Source organism: Pinus tabuliformis, chromosome 5_1 (assembly GCF_031772625.1).
Source record: "Pinus tabuliformis cultivar Carrire ecotype Pingquan chromosome 5_1, CPIR1, whole genome shotgun sequence".
NCBI classification, from domain to species: Eukaryota; Viridiplantae; Streptophyta; class Pinopsida; order Pinales; family Pinaceae; genus Pinus; species Pinus tabuliformis.
Window position 1 is genome coordinate 65,208,103 of NC_142305.1, and position 20,898 is coordinate 65,229,000.

Sequence of the window (20,898 nt, forward strand, 5' to 3'; positions counted from 1 at the left end):
TCTATCGCTGGCATGGAGGATTGCCTGGATTGACAGTGGATTTGCCTAGCCTTGCCATTCCCTAGATAGCCATGGATGTTGTGGGTTTATTTTCTTGTTTTGTTTTGGTTGGTTCTCATGTTTCCTTAGCTTGGGTTGAGTTATTAGTTCCTAGACACCTTGGTTAGACAAATGCTCTGGAAGCTCTGTAACAACTTGGGTTGAGTTATTAGTCCTAGAAGCCTTGGTTGGACAAATGCTCTGGAAGCCTTGTAACAACTTGGGTTGAGTTACTAGTCCTGGAAGCCTTGGTTGGACAAACGCTTTAGAAGCTCGACAACAGTTGTGGGTTGAGTTACTAGTCCAGGAGCCTTGGTTGGACAAATGCTCTAGAGCCTGATAACAACCGTGGGTTGAGTTACTAGTCCTAGGAGCCGGGTTGGAACAAATGATCTGGAGCCTTGGAAGGCTGGGATAGAGACCAATCTAATGATGGTTTTGGTGATGTCTGACCATGAGGTGGAAGCAATGTTTGATGGGTTGAGGTGGATGGCCTCTAGAAGCTATGGATGGTTTTTTATTGATATGTTCTATGAGATCCCACATTCATGCTTGGAATATGGCATGGGCGTGAATGGCTGAAGAGAGATTTGGCTAAACCATTCTACAGTTGGGTGGAATGTGAAGTCCCATCACGGGTTTGGATTTTGCATCATTGATGAAAGTTAATTTCTTCTTGTACCTTTATGAGCATTATGAAGGATTATATGTGGTTTATATGGTTGTGATTTCAATGGTATTTATGTCCCTATTATGCTAGTTATTTCCATTGTTTATGACAACAACCATGAGTGGATTTCATCATGTTCTTACTCGTTATTGAATGATCAATGTATCTATGATCTAATGGATGAAATGTCAGTTAATGTGATAAGGAGACAATACTTCATAGCAAATCTCAAATAAGTATGAGACCTCTATGCTCAGATCTGTTATTTACACCTATAAGTTGCATACTTACTAAGTGTTTGATAAAATTCCTGTTATGGATAGTAGTGGTCCAGTCAAGGTCTTGAAGAAGTATTTTCTTTAGTACTGTTATTTCCATGTTATTTTACTGATTTGAAGAGATGGTTCAGTTCTGGGCAGTGACCTGGGTTGTGGGCCTAAAAAAGTGGTTCATATCTCAGAGTCACTGGCATAGCACTGACAAATTAGGTCTCTGGTCGTTGGTAGGAAAGCCTCTGAGAGCGAATTTGGGGTTACAGTCGCATGCATGCCTTTTCATGGGAGCGACTTTGGGTTTAATTCATTTAAATGCTAGTTTAGCTCAGGGATTGGGCACCTAGAGTGGTGGATTAGCTCCTGGGGGTCCTAAAGCACTTGAGGGAGGTTTGTGTGTTGTGTTTCCGTCAATTCCATTTCCTTAAGGTTACCTAGGAGGTTGAATCATATCATAGTAGCCTCTCGTCGCATGTTTACCCTCGCTAGTTGGTTGCTTGGGTAGGTGTGGGAGGAGGGTGTTACATCATCGATGATAAAAAAAGTGGGGCAGTCACGATGTATAGTCTTTGCATCCTCCCAGGTAGAAGATCATGGGCTATACTTTTCATACTAGACCTTAAACTGGTCCACCATGTGATGTGTGAGTTGTCAAAACCTATGGTCCAATATGTGTAATGGTTCGACCATTATGTTTCCCATGTCCGAGACCTACAATTCCTCCAATCTCTTTTGTGAGATTCATCGGAAACATAATGTCATAAAATAGATACATGAAAAACATCATGATTTTTATGCAAATGGGGAGGCAGTACAAGAAGATAAGCAACTAGTCCAATCTTCTCCTCGATTCTAAAAGGTCCTATAAACTGAGGTGACAAATTTATCCCTTTCCCAAACCGAATGGTGCTTTTGTTAGGTTGGATATGAATAAAAACTTGGCCTCCTACTTCATAACTTGGATCAGTCCAATTGCATCGACATAACTCTTTTTTCTATCTTGTGCTTCCTTTAACCTTTGTCGAAATTTTCTTACATGTTCCTCCATTTCTTACACCAATTCAGGCCCAACTTACTCAGTCCTCCAACCTTTTCCAACTCAATGGCGTCCTACATGGCCTCCCATATAGAGCTTGATAAGGAGGCATCTTGATTCAACTGTGGTAACTGTTATTATATGCAAACTCTACTAATGGTAAGTACCTTTCCCACTGAGCCTGATCATCCATGACGTACATTCTAAGCATGTCTTCCATAACCTGATTTACTGTTTTAGTCTGCTCGTCTGTTTCTGGATGATATGTAGTGCTCAGATTCAATTGAGTTCCCAATGTTAACTGCAAACTTTTCCAAAACCTAGATGTAAAGCGAGAGTCTCTATAAAAAATGATCTTTGTGGGTAACCCATGTAGTTGAATAACTTCACTTATAAAAACTCGTGCCACATCAATAACATCATAAGTGTCTCTCACTGGGATGAAATGGGCACTTTTGGTCAATTTATCAACTACAACCAATATAACATTGTGCCTCTATGAAGTGAGTGGCAAACATACAACAAAATCCATAGAAATGACCTCCCATTTAGACAAAGGGATGTCATGCGGTTGTAGGATTCCTGCTGGATGGTGATGATCAACCTTCACTCATTGACATTCATTCATTTGGCAACAAAGTGGACTTATCATTTTCTAATTCCTCTGTTTTATTCTGAGCAGTAGTTAAATTGGCAGTCTTGGCAAGTCTTATTTCATATTAAGTGTTAACACCAAAGGCTTCAAGATATTGCTCTAATATTGTCTTGTCAGGTGGCTTGTAATCTTGAGTAATATACTTTAGAATACCATTAAATCTTTGATTAAATTCCTTAACCATCTCATTTCTCTTTTCTTAATAGAGTTAAGTTTTTTAACCAGATATTTTCCTTCTTTTTTATTCCCAAATTTATCCTTGAAAGCTCTGGTGAGAGCTTGAGATGAATCAAAAACATTATCGGGCTTGTCATGGAACCAATCCAATGTAACGTCTTCTAATTAGAGGACAAATAACTTCATTCTAATATCCTCATGATTGTATGCAACTACATCAACATATCTGTGCAAAAAAGTTGTGAATTTTTTGATGTGCTCCTCAATGTTGATTGCATGATTCCCTTGGAAAAGTGGAAGCTTTTTTATAACAGCATTTGGAAGATCATGAGCATACCATTGAATGTTGGAAAATCTGCAAGGACTGTAATAAGCCATGCAATCTTGATTAGCGAGATTAATGAAAATCAAGTGGATATCAGGGAGGGCTTCATATACGAGAAATATTAAATGATTTCTAGAATGTAATTGGTTTAACCAATCTCTCAGAGCCTTTTCAGGATCGGGAGAGGGGTTAACCAAGCTACTAGGATTTCTTCTAAAGTATGCTCTTGTAAATGCATGAATAAGAGGAGTCACCACCCAAACAAGAAACCGACCGAAATGTCCAGGTGTTAAAGGCGTGGATAGAATAGATGAGAAGATTAGTGAGAGGAAAAGGGATAAGGTGATGAAAAGATGATGAGATCACAATAGTGCCAGAAAGGTGGCTTGCCGGCTAAATGAAAAGATCAAATATGAATGATGAAGATGAAAAATTGAAAATTATTGTCATGAGGACCAAGGACAAAAAAATTTATATCCCCGAAAACAATGCCAAAAAATGTTATCGCTCAGATTGTACAGGCACAACGCGACAACGACTTAGGTCGGGGGCTATCACTCTGATGCCTAAACTCTCTGTTGTAGTTGTCTCCCAACAACAGGCTATGGGGGGTAGTCCCTATGGAAGATGGAAATTAAGGACAAGTTGGCAACCAATGAGTCTAGGAGACACGATTAAATGGCCTTGCCACTTGGTTGATTGAGCAAGATTTATAGATTATATTAGATATAGATGTGAGACCGGTGCCATATGGAGCTAATTTCTTGCCTTATATCGATTAAAGACCAAGTAATTGAATGAACAACCGTTGCTTGAATGCTTAACTATCTTATATGCTATGCAAGTCATATGACTTAGGTGTGATGCAAGAATATTTATTGCTTTTAATTAAATTACTACTCTAGGTGTATCCCTTTATCTTTATCTATATTGAGCCTAAAATATAAAGTAAGTGGCATAGAGAAGTCAAGGTGAAGCAAGCAATGTCTTGGTTAACAATCCCTCTCCTTGAAATCTAACATACCTAGTGCCTCCGACGTTGTAGAGAATATGGATCTGACAACTTCAAGGTCATCGTTTTAAATACTCCAGGGCTAGATTCCACAAGCAAAGATTGAAAGGGTGTTCCTATCTCTATTTCAACCAAGCTTATGCTTGGAGGTAAGTTGTTAAATGTAAGACTAGCTTAAGATGCTAATGCAATATTAGAGTGTGATTTCTTAAGGTGAGATTGTTTAATATCCTTTAAGTACTTAGTTATTATTTGAGTTATGCCCATAAGTACTTATCATTGGAAAGTAAAATACAATCTCATCAACAAGAACATGTGCCAAATTAACAAATGCCAAAAAGAGATTAAAAAATGCCCATGATACAATTGTTTAATAATCACAAGATGTGTGCTCTAAAATATAAATTGCCAATATGCCAAAGATTCTCAATGTTCATAAACCAATGATGGCAAAAGAGAACAAGATCACTAATTATCCAATGATTCCTTTTATAAGATTAGCAATGTTCTTAGACAATTAGAAGTCCAACAAAATAATGCCAATTACATAGATCTTTAATTGCCAATGTAAAATTATCATCCACAAATCAACACTGACAATAATGAAAGCAATATTTTCCAAGGTTCTTATGCCAATGATAATGATAAAGACAATAGATACTAATATCTTAGATCCTTTAGATTTATCAACTTAAGGCACCATTCAATAAGGCTAATGTGTCAAGTTCTTTAGAGAGTGAATTTATTAGATGTGAATTTTGAAATTTTGGATCTTCACAAGACAACCAACATTAGTGCTCTTATCCAATAAGACTAGACAACAATAACACATTAATCAATGAAGCAAATCTTTTCCACAATGAACTATGAGAGTGTGAAGCAGCGAAAACACTTATGTCACTTGTATTCCAATGTTATCTAAGCTAGATAAATTTATAACAGTATTAAGTTACTTGTGAAAACAGTGAGCCAAATTCCAAGAGATACTAAACTTATCACTTCCTTTCAATGTAAATAGTGAGGAGATGGTTATGTCACTTATAATATTCAGTGAACAATAAGACAACAATAAGCTAGATTACTCTTAGAGCACTTTAGATGTAGAATGAGATGTCCAATGCAAGAACTAGAAACCCAAATTCCAAATCAACTTTGCCAACACAAGATTTTAGATGAATTAGCCTTCTTATGATGAACATACCACTGTTATATTAGGCCTTAGTATGCAAATATGGCAGTCACCAAAACAATTAGATCTATTCCAAATGATGAATGCCCAATTTACTTGAGTGACTTATTAATGTGCTAGATACTTTCCCAATCAATTTTATGCCAATTTAATGTGGATTTTGTCACTGTTATGAAGAGATTAGAATGTTGTAGCAACACAATGAGATAAGAAGGGTTAGGAGATCAAACCCTTAGGCTTTAGGCCTTGAAGTTCACTTGTACACTTTCCCACAATTTCTCGAAGGTCTAGATCAACTACAACTATGAAAAGTCAACTCCAAATCTCCTGAAAAACACACCAATAATTAGTCTAGAAATCAAGTATGACCCACAGAGGCAAAGAGGGCAAATAGGGTTAGGGGATTGGCTAGGAAGAGGGGGAAACAAGCCTATTAGGCCTACGACTAGGGTTAAGCAAGGAGAAAATGCCTAGATAGGCCTCTGTTAAGGTGAGGAAGGCCCACAAATGGGTTGTTACCAAGGAAGACGCCTCAAAGAAGCCTGTGACAGAGGAGGAGGGGCCTTGTAGAGGCCACAACAGGGGTCTCAAGGTTGGCTAAGAGCCAGAAGGGTTGAAGGGAGGTAAGGGAAGGTAGTAGAAGGCTCAAAAATTATTTACAACCTGCGATAAGGAGAAATAAGGTAGTTTGAGGGGATAAGGGGTAAGGGAAGGCCCTTAAGGCCTACGTCCAAGCCTAAGAGGCTAAGAAGGGCTTGTTACAAGGTCTATTAGGTTTTCTGCTAAGGAAAACAATCCATAGGGCTTAATGGCTAGGGATTTAAGGGCTTACAACTATGGAAAGAAGAGAAAAGAGGGTTGCGACTAGTCTTCGAGGACTTGACGATGGGCTTGAAGGCCCTAAAATTTTTATAAACCCTTGCCAAAATTAAAATTTGCTTCAAATCTTTAGAATTTTCCCAAAATCCACTAATGGTTGCCCTACAAAAATTCTAGAGACTGTATCTTACCCTCAAAGGCCTAGATCTAGCTCTAACTGAACAAATCTTCTTGAATATCACCTGCACAAATGAAAATAAAATGCCCAAAACCCCAATATATACAAAAATTTGAAAATAAAATCCCAAACCCCAGCTACTACAAAACAGGGGTTAGAAAAAATTATTTACAAAATTTATTCTACAAAAATAATTTACAAATTATATACAAATATACAATACTTGAAAGATTTTTTGAAGAATATGTTTTTATAAAATTTGACAATGGATTGATGTATTTTGAAAGACAAATATTGGCCACAGCCTTAGCAAAATAAGAAAATCAAATAAAATATCCAATGTCCAAGCAAGTTCGGCCTGTGCCCATAGTTTGTGAGATAGAGCCCAAGGGCCAGGGAACCTGCAAACTCTACATATTTCTTAATAAAAATCCTTAGATCATATAATGAATTAGGTCACCTAAGATAAGCCCAAAACTTACCACTAGAATGTTCCCATCATCTACAAATGAAATAAGAAATCATATAATATTGAAGCACGATATAGGAAAGAACATACCCAACACATACCACAGATCAATGAGTCAAACACACCATGAATTGTACCCCAAAGTCTTTTATTATGAAATTCAAACATTCCCAGCATAACAGTGGCTTCACATTAGCATTTATAAAATTACTTTTGGCCAAAGAAGACAATAGAAGCTCAATAGCCTTCTATTTATAGAGAAAACCCCTCCAAGTGGAAAATAACGGCTAATTGGCTTGATCCCCATTAAAATAATCTTGATCGTTGATAAATACTTGATCATCTTTTAATCTCTGCCATCGAAAATATTTATTGTTGAGGAATTTTCGAATTTCTCATTAAAACCATTTTTTATTAATCCAATAAGTATTTTTTTTGGGATTAATTTCCTCAAAAAATTGACTTTGACTTTGACTTAACCACCAAGGCCCAAGGGCTTAATTTTTATTTAAAAAACCATTTTTTCCTTAGTGGGAGACCTCCAAAATTTGTCTTCTTCATGACCCATATATTTTTTGGTCATTTTCCAGTTGGAGAAATTAATTTCTCTAATTTAAAATTTTTGACTCTAAATTAATTAATTTTCTGTCTTAGGATTTAATTTTATTTTTCCCAAGTCCGAATTGGAAAAAAGGCTCTAACTAGACCCTAGTCGACGGTCCGCGACTGCTCTCCGAGTCACTCGCTTTGGCCCCTTCGGCAGCCACCACTGGCGCACCAGGCCCCGGTTACACTGTGCCCCTCGCCGTCTCCCATGTCGGAGCTGAACCCAAGCCACGATTCTCTCTCATTCAAAGACACTGTCACTGGTCACCCTCTAGACCAAGATTCATTTTTCACCAAGTTAGCCTCTAGCACTGCCTTCCGGCCTGCTAGAGAGAAGCCCGAAAATAGAGAAACAAGGCTAGAGAAGGGAAAAAATAAAGAGACACATCTAGCAAATAGAACCACCTTCGATAACCCCTCTTTCATAGAGGCAAACACCGCAAAGAGTCAGGGGCTGCAGGAAGAACAAAGGTAAAAAATAGGGAATAAATGCAACCCCATAGCTAAGAAAATCCAGGAGCTGGAAATCCAAAGACTCAAGAGTGGCAGTCTACAAAGAATACGCGCAGGAACACGTAGTTATTTGCAAATTCATGGGCATTTGGATGATAGAGAAAGCCCTAAACTGGTGGATACAAAAAAAATGAACACCTAAGGGGGGAATCAAACTCTAGCTGGGCTCCAAAGGTTTATTCACAGTAATCTTTGACCTCTAAAAAGACAAAGACAAAATCTTCGAAGGAGGTCCTTATTTCTTCAACTCAGCAGGCCTATACATGAAATTTTGGAAGGACAACTTCACATTAGTGAAGGAAGACTTCACTAGAGTCCTAGTCTGGGTGCGTCTCTACTCGTTACTGACAGATTACTGGGCTCCTTCGGTCCTAAAAGGCATAGGAGACCAGCTGGGGGAGTATATAAAAATGTCTGAAGGAACTAGAAATGAAAACTACGTTTCTTACGCTAGAATATATGTTTACATAGATGTCTCTGGAGCCCTCCCAGACACAATAAAATTAATTTTTAGAGATGAAGTCTGGTTACAAAGTATAGACTATGAACACATCCCCTTCAGGTGTAGGAAGTGCCATGAGCATGACCATCTCTTTAGAGACTGTCCTCTAAATAAATCCCCCCAAAGTGTTGATCATGCAAGCAAGAAAAAAGACAACGAAGGATACATCAAAGTCAACTAGAGGAACAAGAATAATAGCAAAAAGACCAATCCCAAAAAGGATAAGCAAACTGCGGTAAAATAGAACCAATTCGATGCCCTGCTCAACATACAAGAACAATTAGATCCAAACTACCCGATAAGAGATGAAGCAGGAGAAGAGGAGCAGATCAAAGCAGACATGGAACATGAGGATAGAGATGCAGATCATAGCAATAGGGAAACTGAGCTCTCATAAGAGGATACTGAAATGGAACAAATAGCGACCAAGGAAACACCAGAGGAGAGTGCCATAGAAGAAGCATTGGAAGGAGTAGACCTGGCAACCATTGCAGAAGAATGGAAGATAAACAAAATAAAGGCAATCCCAGAACACCAACTTCAAAAAATAGAAGGGGCTTACCTCCTCCAAGAGGATCTAAAACTCAGAGCAGGCCACCCCGCACAGGAAAGAAACACATCAAAAGGCATCATGGCTAACATTCCAGCAGGAGGGTTCAAATCTAAAGGACCAATATGGAAAATAGGCAGAAAGACCACTGGCAAGCTCCTCCAAGAACTAGGAGCCAAGCTCATTAATGAAGGAAAGGTAAAAGCTCTGGCCCTAACCCCGTCTCCTTACATATGAATTGCATTTCTTAGAATATAAGAGGACTAAATAGTCCTAGAAAGAAAAGAATCCTGAAAAACAGAATCCTGTCTGACAAGCCTGATATCCTCCTTATTCAAGAAACCAAACTTGAGTTGGATCACTCCACTCTCCTTCAAAAATCCAGCTTCAAGCCTTATAGCCACTTAGCCAACTCGGCCATAGGTTTTGCGAGAGGTATTATGACCTTATGGAAAAATTCAAAGTTCGAACTCATCTCCTCTTTGGGTACCCATCACTCCATTACCTCTGTCCTGAGAACCATTGGTACTAAGGATAACATCTGCATAACCAATAGATCAAATCAAGATGCTTCAATGCATCTCTAATCTGCTCCATTCCATTCATTTTCCTTACAAAATCATTTTTGGGGACTTCAATATGATAACAAATCTGGAAGAGAAGAGGGGAGGAATATGAAAATTGGACAAGGACTCAGATGCTTTCCTTTCAACTATTGAAAGTCTAAATTTCACCGACATCCCCACAAGCAATGGCACTTTCACCTGGAACAACCGAAGAGGAGGCGAATACCAAATAGCCTCTAGGCTAGATCGTTTCCTCCTCTCGGAAGAAGCTTACCTAACCTATTGGGAAATGGAGGCTCGTATTCTTCCGCAAGTGGGCTCTGATCATTGGCCCATCTCTCTTAAGTTTCATATCTCCACTGGTCCTAAAACAAGCCTTTTAGATTTGAGGCCTTCTGGTTGGATCACCCAGAATTCCTGGACAAAATGAGGCTATGGTGGAATAACTCTCCCACCAGACCCGACAACAAGATGTACACCTTCCAAAAAAACTAAAACATGTCAAAGACGAAATAAAAAATTGGAATAGAGAATCATTCGGCAACATCATCACAAAAAAAATAAAATAAAAAATAAATAAATATATTGGAGCTTAAGATGGAGCTCCTCCAACATCACATCATTGAAGAAGGGATCACAAATCACAACAAGCAAGAAGAGAAAAAATTACAACAAAATTGGGAGGAAAGAGCCATTCAGGAAGAGAAGCTATGGCAGAAAAAATCAAGAATAAGCTGGCTAAAATGTGGGGAAAATAATACTGCCTTTTTCCACAAATCGATGATACAACATAGAAGAAACAACAGAATTCTGGCTCTAAAATACCAAGAGGGACACCTCATTCACTCTCAAGAGGATATGGAAGAAGAGTTAACTCAATACTTTAGCTCTCTTCTCAAGGAGCCAAGGAATGACTAGGCTGAGGACATTAAAAAAATTACCAAACACATTCCCAAGATCCTCACTGAAGATCACAATAAAATGCTCTTAAGAAAAGTTTCACTCCAGGAAGTGGAGGATGTTGTCATGAGTATGCCCAATGGTAAAGCCCCAGGATCGGATGGATTTACCATTGATTTCTACAAATCTTGCTGGCCTATCCTCAAATTCGAGGTCCATGCCCTTGTTGAAGAATCCCAGATTCAAAAGTCTATCTTAAAAGCTCTCAATTCCACTTTCCTCACTCTGATTCCGAAGGGCTACTCAGCAACTCCCCAAACAAGTTTCGGCCCATAGCCCTCTACAATGTCATCTATAAAATCATCTCCAAATCCTTGGCCAATCATCTAAAATCTATCTTGCCTCTCCTTATCTCTCATCATTAATCCAGCTATGTGAAAGGCACACAAATCATGGACAATATCATCCTCTCCCATGAACTAATCAACTCTCTCAACTCGCAAAAGAAATCTAGCATGATGATTCAATTAGACATGTCTAAGGCCTTCGATAAGATAAGTTGGGCCTACATGAGAGAAGTTCTAGCAGCTTATGGGTTCCACAAAGAGAGAATCAAATGGATCATGGCAATGGTGACTGGAGCATTCTTCTCCATCCTCCTGAATGGCTCCCCCACTCCGCCCTTCCACCCCTCTAGAGGCATCAGGAAGGGGGACCCAATCTCTCGCTTTCTCTTTGTTATCATGGCTGAAGGGCTCAACCGCTCCATATCGACAGCCCTGTTGGAAAATGATCTTTCCAATCTCCAGCCTAATGCCTCTACTCCTCCCTCCACACACCAACAATTTGTTATGGGATTACTGACTGTCAAAGAAGCTTCCTCCTTCAAGACCATTATGTCTGACTTCTCAGCGACCTTTGGCACCTCCATCAACCCAGAAAAATCTAAATTGTTCCTCTTCAACACTCCTCTGCCTATTCTCAAAAACATTGCTAGAATCCTTTACTTCCCCATAAGCTCTCTCCCTTTCAAATATCTAGGGGTTCCCTTGACTAATAGGCCACTGGCCTAGGCCACTTGGGAAGCATTGACGAATAAATTAGAAAATAGGTTTGCCAACTGGACCTTCTGTTCGCTCAATCTGGTAGGTTGTCTTGTTCTTGTTAAATCAGTTTTACAGGCGATCCCAAACTACATATATTCAACTTTGGCTGCCCTAAAGGTGATCTCCAACAATCAGAAATATGTAAAGGAAATTTTTATGGAGAGGTGCAGAGAAAACGAAAAAATGGGCTCTAGTTGCTTGAGACAAAATATGTAGGCCCAAAAGAAATGGTGGCTTGGGACTCAGGGACACTGAGCTCCTTGGGAAGGCCATGGGAGATAAAAATATATGGAGATGGATAGAAAACCCCAATTCCCCCTAGGGAACCCTATGGAAAGTAAAGTACGCTCCCACCCACTCTTAGGAGCAAATAATAAGGCTCAATGGTAGCATCAATGGTTCGGTAATCTGGAATCAAGCATGGGAGAATCGGGTTATCATACAAAAACACTGTTTCTAGGAAATTGCTAATGGAGACAAGGCACTCTTCTAGGAAGATGCCTGGCAGCAAAGGCCTGAACTTGATAAGAATCAGTATTAATTAATTAAATCCGAAATGCAAACCAGAGGTAGAAGTAGGGTATGTCATTATTGGAAAACTAGTGCTGAAGGGGACAATTGGAGAGAATGGATTGATCAGAATGACTAGGCTCCCCATATCAACCCTCAAGTTTGGTATGAGCTTTCAACTAAACTCCAGAAAAGACAAATCCTCCATGACACCTCAGAGGACAAAATCTGTTGGGGCAAAGACACAGCTGGTCACTTCAATATTAAGGAAGCTTACAAATACATAGTTGAACATGATCAACTCCAACTAGACCCCAAATGGAATTCAATTTGGGGCAAAAGACATTGGCCAAAAATTTCTATTTTCCTCTGGCTTGTCTTGCATAGAAAGATTCTAACCTAGGAGAATCTCTGAAAAAATTGCTTTATTGGACCCTCGAGATGCCAAATTTGTCAGCAAGAGGAAGAAACTTCAAACCATCTCCTCAACGAATGTCTATATATGATAAAAATATGGGATTGGGTTCATTTAGTCTTTAAAGGATTGGATCGGGATCCCTCTTCCATCCTCAACACCATCTCTAACTAGAGATCTTCCTTCTCCTCCCACCCTCAAGTGAACAGGGCATGGAATCTCGTCCCAGGTATGGTTTGTTGGGCTCTCTGGAAGGAACGTAATGCTATAATTTTTTGAGGCATTTCATCTTAGGAGGAAATCACTTTATCTAAGCTCAAGAGCTCCATTCAGGAGACAGTGGCCATCTCCACTCTTCAGAACACCAACGGCCCTCCCAACAACTCAGATGTGAGAATTCTCTCCATGCCAGATCTCCATCAGGTTAGTGCCCTTGAGGTTACCTCTTTTACCAGAAAAGGAGATCATAACGACAAATGGATGCCCCCAGAGCTGGGTACCATTAATATGAATTACGACGGGGAAGCTAAAGGTAACTCGGTCCTGCCTGGTTTCAGAGGCGTCTTTAGGAACGCACAAGGGGAAATTCTATGGATTTACGAGGGTAATATAGGTTCTTCAACAAATAACACAACAAAACTTCATGCTTTGGAACACGACATAACCATCGCGAAAAGCCATAAGCTAAGCCCTCTGATCATGGAAGGGGATTCAACTCTCACCATTCAAGTCTATAAAAATCTCCATCAAGGTATTGAAGTGGCCAAGGTTTCAGATAATTTGTGCTTAAATAAAATTATGCAGAGAATTAAAAACAACATAGACATCATGGAAGGATTACACTTCTAGGCCATCAGAAGGAACGATAATAAGCTTGCGGACAGGTTAGCCAATGAGGGGACTACAGGGACCCTACGGTTGAGATCCAGGTCATGGCATGATCTGGAAGAAAGCGATCTCCGTCAGCACTGCGAAGCTATCAATGTCAAGGAAAACCAAAAAAATGAACAATAACTGTTCGAGAATCCTGAGTCACATCAAGGTAGGCTCTAAGTATTGGGAGGAGGATGGTACTGACATGTACACACCTAGTGCCATCCTCGGTAGGACAGTTGTGCTGGATAATCCACCCACGGCCCCTCTCTCCTACGAGGACGTCGCCCATCTGTCCCTTCAGCCCAGTGAGGTACACTCTCCACCTCCTAACCCCTGTACCTCCCACGCCTCTCATTATCTCCCCTTCCCTCGGCTCTGTGCCCCTCGAAGCCCTCCCGCCCCTATTTATTTCCCCCTTACCCCTCTCCTTCCAATCATTCCCTCTATTCTTTGGCCCTTCTGTCGTTCCCTTGTTCTCTGTCTGTTTCGGCTCTCTGGTCCCTCTGCCTTCCTCATGGCCCCAAAGCATTGCTCCAGCCCAACTCCCTCTTAGGGGTGCATGCGTGGTAGAGCGGTCTCTTGCTGGAATTCCTTGGGTTCTCCCCCCATTACCCGCATCGAGTCCTCCGCAGGCACACTCCTCTGAATTATGTGGTTGTTGTTAACCCGGAGATCCAAGAGCGCATAACTAGTCTCGAAGCACAAGCTAGAGTTCTTCGCAGAGCTGTCACCTCATAGGAAGTCAATGCATACTTCGCATGGATACTCGACCTAGCCCTAACAAGGGCGAGAGAGAACCTTTATGCTCGAACAATAGAGACTTGATGGCAGATGAAGACAATTATGGGTCTAGCTCTGCAGGAGAAGGAGGATCGCTCAAAGGCGGTCGAAAGGAAAATTGACAGCCTGACGAAAAAATTTGTGATCTTTGTCGATGCGATTCACCACTGCCACTTCATAACTCATGACTCTCCACAATATACTATTATCAAGAATAAATCTATGGCAAAGGTTCACTCGCTAGCCAACGGTTCACCAAGCATAAATAAAGAGATGGTTGGTGCCTCTTATAGCTGCCTATACGCTGCTGCACTACAAGAGGGGAGCACACAGGAACAACCCATCAGTTTCGACGATGACCCAACCACTACCAATCTGGAATGAATGCAGAAAGATCTCTTTTGTTTGATTTCCACTGAGGATGCCAGACCGTAGCTGTGAATGCGGTTACAGAAATAAAGCCCCCCGGCATTGTCTGTCTTGTAGCGACTTAGTCTGAGTTTCTAATTGTTTCCTAGATACTGATCTCTGTAACTCCCATAGTTCTCAGAACCAAAATTTTGTTAAGTCGCATTGTAGCTTGATCAATTCAAAAGCCAGAGCATACAATATTGTTGGCTCCTGTGTCAATGACTCTATCCCACATAACCCAACCTTTGTAATTACCCTCTTTTTACACTAATATATTCTATCTTATTTACAAAAAAAATTTGCTAGAAAAATTAATTAATTGACATAAGAGGGGATTAACTATTTTCCCCCCTCAAATACCTTATCCATGGTGTCTGATTGCAATGGACCATGCACTAAAATATTTTTTTACATAAGATAATCACATTTCAACCCCAAAGGGGGAATACCCATTTGTTATAGACCCTCAAATAATTTCCCAATTCTGCAACACAATATGATCTAGTAGACGAAGTGATTTGCAATAAAATAATTTAGCCAAATAGCTCAAATTATTCCCATATCACTTTTACAATAGACTTGACTAAGAACACTAGGACTCACCTAAGACGTCGACAATAAATTTCACCCTAGCTTTGGGGTTTCAGCTGGAGGGAAAAAACTCTTATGATTAGCCATGTTTAGAAACACATGTAATTATTGAGGTTAAAAAAACCTCCTAGGATGAAATTCATCGCCAAAATCATAGGCTTACCTAGGTTGTTACATAATTAAACAGTCGTACTAGCATCATTTACTTTACAAATTTGCAAAATGGGTTTACCATGACATGATAATAAGTTGTTGGCTGATGATTTTGATCTTTTGAAACAATTGGTACAACTGCTTCCTTGGAACTGTGACAAAATGTTTGCAACAAGCATCAACCTCTTAGGTTGAACACTCCTCTAATTCACACATTTGATTAGTACTTCTTCCATTCATTATTCTTCTCCAAGGAGCACTCCAATAAATATTCACTCAAATGTATAAGGAAATCATCTAAAGGCATCTTCTAGAGCTTTCCAAGCAAGGCATTTGATGCAGGTGGATGTTGGTGGCCACCTCGCTATTTCACTTGGACCTCCACCAATGTCTCTTTTAGTTTTTCAGTTTCCTTAATTGTAGCACAATTTACTATTTTTTGGTAGTTTTTCAGGTCCTGAACTTCTGGATTCGTTTTTAGGCCCTAAATGACATTTTTTGGGAAAACCAGGGCCAACATGCGAATTTCATTGATGTTGGCCACTTGAAAGTTGTATTCCTCGGATATATCTTTCTAACAAGGCATTGTGCACATCAAACAGAGATCGTATGCCAAAGTTCCAACTCCAGGAAGTTGATGTACCAATTTACCCAAACGAGGCCCATAGTTTTGGTGCTTCATCTCCTAGGGTTATGTTTTTGGATGTTTAGGGTTTTCCATTATTTCTCAATAATAAATAGGCCTTTGGGCCTCATTGTAACACAATTCAGACGCATGTAGCCGCCACATCTCTTCTCAGAGATAAGCTACCATTACCTGAGCTAGTCTTATTTCCATTCTATTTGTAAGCATATTTCAATATTTGATATTAATGAAAGGAAGTGTTATTTCTGCTGCATATCTGTATTTATGGTTATCTCTATATTTGTTGTGTTCCTGTTTAAGTTTGGATTAGTGGTATCAGAGCAGTCTGTTCTTTCTCTATTTTTCTTTGCATGTCCCCAATGAGGTTGGGATATAAGGAGTTAGGGTTCAAACTGGTCGAAATTTTGCAAGACCAGCCTCGCAAATCCCGACAGCCTCCCATGGTGGAAGAGAAGAAAGATGATGGGGCAGGAGATCCTTTCAAAACATTGCTCGAAGAAGCCCTCGAGCGACAGAGGAACGCGATGATGGATAACTTTTCCCATATCCTTCAATGGCTACCCAAGGGCGACACATCACCTTCCAACAACTACTCTAGAAGCACCATACCCTTTAAGGTACAAGTTAACTTTGAAATTCCCAATATTTGAGGGTTAGATAGATGTGGAAGCCATAGATAAATGGTTAAATCTACTAGAAGGATATTTTCATGTTCATGATTTTTCCAGCCAGGAAAAGATTACTTTTGCACTTCTCAAAGTCACTCCCCATGTTAAGGAATGGTGGGAAACCTACTGTCAGAAGAAGGACAAAAGTACACCCTCACTATTTTTGGCCGCACCCACTTGGAATTCGTTTCAGGATTCCATCAAGGAGCAGTGCTACCCTATCAGGAGTTACGAGGATAAATACATAAAGTGGACCACGCTGCAGCAGGGAAGGGACCAAGATGTGTGGAAGTTTACCTATTTTTTTCATACCCTTCGCACGAAGTTGGGTATCAAGGATTGTGAGAAAAATTTGGTACTCAAGTACCGCGACTGCCTACACAGGTACATCCAGGATGACATGGAGTTCTTGGACATCTCCTTGCTTGACACAACATACCGATACTTTGTGAAGAAGTTTAAACAGAAAAAGCGAGACTTTGGATTTGCGAATCCGAAGCAAGGAAAAGGCGCACATAAACTGCAAAGCAAAGGGAAAATCCAAGGTGGGGTGACCTAGGATAACCCGCTGAAGCCGCAAGCAAATAGAAACACCATGAAGACAAAGAAGGACACGAGAAAGTGGTGTGAGTTCCATAAGATCCCCACTCCAACACAAGTGAGTGTCGGGCCAAGCAGTGACTGGTGGTTGAGTTGAAGGCTTCTGAGTCAGATGTATGTTCTGACTCTAAGTCAGAACCTGACAAGGGGAATGATAAAGGGAAGAAGATCATTGACGTGGAGCCTAGTGCCACTATGGCCACCAACAAGATTTAGAATATTGATCCTGAAGATTCAAAGGAGGGGGAATGCCTATTCCACTCACAAATGTGGGTGAATGGTTCTCCGCTGCAGTTCATTGTCGAAAACGGGAGCCAAAAGAACCTCATTTCAGCAAAGGTCGTGAAGCGGTTGGGCCTACCAACTACAACACATCCATAGTCATACACCATCAGGTGGCTTCACCAAGGACGAGATCTCCGCGTCAGTGAGCAGTGCCGCTTTCCCTACAACATCAAGCCCTTCACGGATGCCATACTGTGTGATGTTGCTCCTCTTGAAGTTTGTGATGTATTATTAGGACAACCATACATGTGGAAGCAACATGTTGTATATGAGTCTTGACCCTGCTTTGTTATTATTTCTTTGGGCAGTAAGTTATACAGGATACCGAAGGTATCCCCACCCACCCCCATCTCTTTGATCTCTGCTAAGCAATGCAGTAAGATCATCTCCCAGACCGGGAAATTTGTTTTCTTTCTGATTTGATCTCAAAGTAAGGGGAAGATCATAGCCACATCCATGGCCCCCAACAGGCCGAGATATCGTTGCTCCATTATGGAAAACGAAGAGATAAAGCGGAAAATCTAGGAATTGCTACAAAAAGGGCACATCTGACCAATTTCGTCGCCTTGTGGGAGCTTGATTGTACTTGTACAGAAGAAGGATGGGACCTAGAGGCTCTGCATTGATTATTGGGCACTAAACAAAATCACTGTCAGGAACAGGTATCCAATCCCACGGATTTATGACCTTCTGGACCAACTAAAGGGGGCCAAGTATTTCAACAAGATCAATATGAAGTTTGGCTATCACCAGGTTGAAATAGAGCCCACAAATGTATGGAAGACCACCTTCAAATCCAAGGAAGGCCTTTTTGAATGGTTGGTTATGCCCTTAGGTTGAAAATGCCCCTGCTACTTTTATGAGGCTAAGGGATAACATCTTGTGGCCCTTCACCAACTCATTTGTGGTTGTTTATCTAGACGACATCCTCATCTTCAACAAGTGTTGGGAAGAACACTTGCAACACATTCGATAGGTCCTTCAAACCCTTCGACAATGCAAACTGTGTGCCAACTTGGAGAAATGCACCTTGGGCATGAGACAGGTCCAATATTTGGGTTACATCGTAGATGAGCATGGCATGCATGTGGATCTGACTAATATCCAAGTCATTCGGGATTGGCCAGCTCGACCACTCTAACGAAGCTTCACAACTTTTTGGGCCTTGAAATTTTTCATCGAAGGTTCGTATTGGGATTCTCCCATATCACTTGGCCTTTGAGTCAAATTACTAAGGGCGGGGTGAAAGCAAAGTTTTCCTGGTTCGAGTCCCAAAAGAAGGAATTCGTTGAGTTGAAGCATCAATTCTGCTCTGCATTGGTACTCACCTTGCCTGACCTGCAACAACCATTTGAAATCGAGACAGATGCCTCAGACTATGCTATTGGTGCAGTCCTCATGCAACACAGGCATACAATGGCCTATCATAGTGAGACACTTTCCATTACAATTCGAAAGCACCCCACCTATGATAAAGATATGTATTCCATTGTGCAGGCTTGCCGACAATGAAAGCATTACATTTTGGGGAAGGAGATGGACATCCACACCGATCACCAACCTCTTCAATTTATACAAACACAAGGGAAGTTGCAGAACGATCGCCATCAAAAGTGGTCTACATATCTGCAACAATTCCACTTGAACATTAAATACAAAAAGGGAAAAAACAATAAGGTTGCAGAGTGCCTCAACCGACCCCCAATTGCAACACTGACTACTGTTCTCAACTCTTATGGCCACGAGGCCTCTAGATGGTCACAACTATACAAAAATGATTCAGAGTTCACCTCCACATACCAGATGCTAGTAGATGGAAAGCAAGTTCATGATTTCCACCTCCAGGACGCATTATTATGCTACCTGGGCCACCTTTGTGTTCCTTCAAGAGAGCAGGCTAAGCTGATTTGGGAGGCGCACTACAGTCGGGTCGCAGGACACTTTGGTGTGGAGAAAACTGTGGCTGTACTACAAAAGTACTTTTATTGGCCCAAACTCCAACTAGATGTTGGGAAATATATCAGATCCTGCACTGCCTGCGCCATCACCAAGCCAACCATCAAGAAGCAAGGCTTGTACACTCCTCTACCTACTCCTAGCCAGCCGTGGGAATCCATCTCCATGGACTATATGTCTAGCCTCCCTTCTACCAAGCATGGTAATGACTGTGTATTTGTGGTCGTGGACAAATTTTCTAAGATGGCTATATTGGTGGCCTGCAAGAAGAGTATCACAACAAAGGAAACTGCCAAACTCTTCTTTGAACGAGTATGGGTACATTTTGGGATCCCGCAAACCATTATATCAGATTGGGATAGCAAGTTCCTGAGTACATTCTAGTCAAGCCTCTAAACGCTATTGGACACCAAGCTCACCAAGTTGATTGCCTTCCATCTCAAGATTGATGGCCAGACGAAGTTCGTCAATAGGATGATAGTGCACATACTCCACATGTACAACTCCAAGCATCCACAAACCTGGGATGAGAGTCTTCCCTATGTGCAACACAGTTATAATAGATCTCTCCATAGCTCGACCGGCTGCAGTCCCTTTCAAGTGGGTCTAGGATTTCAACCATTATTTCTGATTGATGTTGCCATGCCTCATGCGACTGCATAGAAAAAATACACACATGCATTTTCCAAGGCTGATAAAGCAACCAGATTTATTGAATGCATCCAACACATCCACTAGCAGGTTCATGACATCTTTAAGAAGTCAAATTCCAAGTACAAGCAACGACTTGATCAACATTGGGTGCCACACAAGTTTCAGGTGGGTCACTGATTGCATTTGTAGAAATAACGCCTTACCGAAGCCCATCAGAAGCTCAAACCACTCCGATATGGTTGTTACACCATTACCAAGGCTGTGGGAGACAATGCTTTTGAGCTTAGCATTCCCCCATTCCTTGTCCTACAACCAGTGTTCAATGTGGATCACCTTCGACCATACTTCCCACCATTACTGGACACATTAGACATTGCAGAACAACTAATGCCAACAAAGTTAAACCTAGACTGCATGTAAAAGCCACAATTGATCGAATTATGGACACATAGGTCAAGAAAAATCACTAACAGAACATCCAACTATATTGAGTTGTCAAAGCTGACCAACTCCTACACCAAGACAAGTGGGTCACCAGGGACTAAGTTCAACAGAAGTTTCCCCATCTCATGGAGGCACTCAATGCAATGGGGACCATTGCTTCCTAAGGGGGGAGGACTGATCTAGGTGGATGTTGGTGGCCACCCGCCTATTCCACTTGGACTCTCATCATTGTCTCTTTTAGTTTTTCAGTTTCCTTAATTGTAGCACAATTTAGTATTTTTGGCAGTTTTCGGGTCTTGAACTTCCGAAGCCATTTAGAGGCCCT